This window comes from Tachyglossus aculeatus, unplaced genomic scaffold (genome assembly GCF_015852505.1).
Source record: "Tachyglossus aculeatus isolate mTacAcu1 unplaced genomic scaffold, mTacAcu1.pri SUPER_30, whole genome shotgun sequence".
In the NCBI taxonomy this organism is placed as follows: domain Eukaryota; kingdom Metazoa; phylum Chordata; class Mammalia; order Monotremata; family Tachyglossidae; genus Tachyglossus; species Tachyglossus aculeatus.
Genome location: NW_024044837.1, coordinates 3,144,429 through 3,147,256, shown reverse-complemented (window position 1 = coordinate 3,147,256; position 2,828 = coordinate 3,144,429). Strand labels below are relative to the sequence as shown.

The following is a 2,828-nucleotide window of genomic DNA, read 5'->3' as shown; positions in this document are numbered from 1 at the left end:
GTTTTGTTTTGTTGTCTGTCTCCCCTTTCTAGACTGTGAGCCCATTGCTGGGTAGGGACTGTCTCTACATGTTGCCGATTTGTACTTCCCAAGCACGTAGTAAAGTGCTCTGCACACAGTAAACACTTAATAAATACGAATGATTGAATGAATGAATAAATAAAACTGAATGATAATATCAGGATGCCATTATGACACACATCAAAAAGGTGTTTGCAAAAATGAGCAATTAATCAATGGTATTTATTGAGCACTTACTGGGTGCAGAGCACTGAACTATGTGCTTGGGAGAGTGAAATAGAAGAGAACTGGGAGAGTATAGTAGAACAGAGTTGGTAGACAATATGAAAATATCTTTGTAAAGTGTGTTTGTGTGTGTGTGTGTGTTTGTGTGTGTGTGAAAGAGAGAAAGGATAGGTGCGTGGGGTATTAGGACCCCAGACCCTTTTTCATTCCTCTAAAGCCATTGTCTTCCCATCCTGGGTCTCCGTGAAAGTGAAAATGCAGATGTAGAAGCCAAAACGTAGGGAGCCTCTTAGTTGAAAATAAAAATGGAGATTTTCAGATTCTTTAGCTCCCTCTCCGTGCCTTTATGGAAAATCCACAGATAATCCATGAAAGTGGGAAACACCACCAAGGTGAGAGAATTCCTCTTGTTGGGATTCTCGGAGGTCCGGGAGCTGCAGCTGGTCCATGTTGCGCTGTTCCTCCTGGTCTACCTGGCGGCCTTGACGGGGAATCTCCTCATTGTCACTGTCACCGCCCTCGACCGGTGCTTCCACACCCCTATGTACTTCTTCCTCAGGAACCTATCCATCCTCGACCTCTGCCTCATCTCCGGCAGCGTCCCAAAATCCATCCACAACTCTCTGACAGACCACAGAGAAATCTCTTTCCCGGATTGCATCTCTCAAGTCTTCTTAGTTGTCACCCCGGGGTGTGTTGAAGTGGCCCTGCTCACGGAGATGTCCTACGACCGTTACGCTGCCATCTGCCTCCCCCTGCGCTACGAGGTCATCATGGACCGAGGTGCCTGTGGGAAGATGGCTGCTGCTTCATAGCTCAGCGGGGGCCTGTTCAGGGTGATGTACACAGCCGGGACATTAACACTGATCTTCTGTGGCTCTAACTTGATCCAGCAATTTTTCTGCGACATCCCTTCCTTACTGAAGATCTCCTGTTCCGAAACGCATGTTATCATCGATGTCACCGTGGCCACTGCATTTAGCTTGGCTTTCATATCCTACATTTTCATCATCATCTCGTACGTGCACATCTTCCTGGCCGTGCTGAGGATGCCGGCCAAAGGCTTCTCCACCTGCATGCCTCACCTCATCGTTGTCACCATCTTCCTCTCGACTGGAGCCATTGCCTACCTCAAACCCGTGTCAGACTCCCCCTCGACCCTGGACCTGCTTGTGTCCGTATTATACACTGTGGTGCCACCCGGCCTTAACCCCCTCATCTACAGCCTGAGGAACCGAGACATGAAGGCGGCCCTAGGGAGGGTCCTGCGGGGGCACCCATTTCTCCAGAATAAAGATCCCCTCTTTTTGACCTGACATTTGCCCTCAGAATGTTTCCAAATCCCCTGGTTATGAACTGCAGTGTATTAATTGTTGTTGTTTCTCCTTCCCTGGTGATCAATCAATGTTATTTATTGAGTGCTTACCCTGTGCAGCGACCTGTACTAAGCAGTACTAAGGAGAGTCCAACACAACAGAATTGGCAGACGTTCCTCTCCCACCAGGAGCGTACAGTCTTGACCACTCTTCGCTACCCTATCTCCCTTCCTTTGACTTTCCGGATTCCAAATCCTTCCCTGGCTAAATTGCTAATTATCCAGAATCATATGACATTCCATTTACAGCAGATCCATCTCATGTCCACTACAGATCACTCTCCCCAAATTCACAACCTTATTGAAGGGAAATCTCCTCCAAGAGGTCTTTCATTCATTCATTCATTCATTCATTCATTCATTCAATCGTATTTATTGAGCTCTTACTGTATGCAAAGCACTGTACTAAGCGCTTGGGAAGTACAAGTTGGCAACATATAGACAGTCCCTACCCAACAGCGGGCTCACAGTCTAGAAGGGGGAGACAGACAACAAAACAAAACATGCTAACAAAATGAAATGTGCGGAGGGAGGGCATTCCAGGCCAGGGCGAGGACATGAGACTTCCTGACTCCCAGTTCTGTGTCATCTGCTCTTCATTTTTCATCTTTGCTTTACTTGTAACCTGTTTCAACTGCTCAAATATCTATTAGCAGCAATAAAGCAAGAATGTTTTCAATCCTGAAAATGAAGCAATCTGCATCTGCTGAAAGACCAGTCAATGGATAGCCTGGGACTTGGATAACCTTCTCAGTTCATGTGGCATCTTCATAATTGTGTTGAAGCAGCACAGGAAAATCTTCCCTTTCTCCATTGCCATCAGGGCTGATGTACACCCTGATGGTGTACATCACGGTGTACATGATGGTCAGGGCTTTCCTGACCAAGCCCACATTTCCTCTTTTCCCACTACCGTCCACATCACCCTTGCACTTGGATTTGCTCCCTTTATTTACCCCTCCCTCAGCCCCACAGCATTTATGTCCATATCCATAATTTATTTATTTAAATTCATTTCTGTCTCCCCAGTAGTCTGTAAACTCACTGTGGACAGGGAATGTGTCTACCGACTCTATTATATTGTACTGTCCCAAGCGCTGTGTACAGCGTTCTGCCCATGGTAAGCACTCAATAAATACCACTGATTAATTGATTGGCTAATATGGTCCCAGATGACTTTCCATGCAATATTTTAGCATTACGTGGC

The 2,828-nt window shown here is 46.5% G+C and overlaps 1 pseudogene; it reads left to right on the top strand.

Annotated features, from left to right (window-relative positions):
* The first annotated feature begins 614 nt into the window (after nucleotides 1–614).
* On the top strand, nucleotides 615–1,562 carry LOC119921807 (annotated as a pseudogene).
* Nucleotides 1,563–2,828: the final 1,266 nt, after the last annotated feature.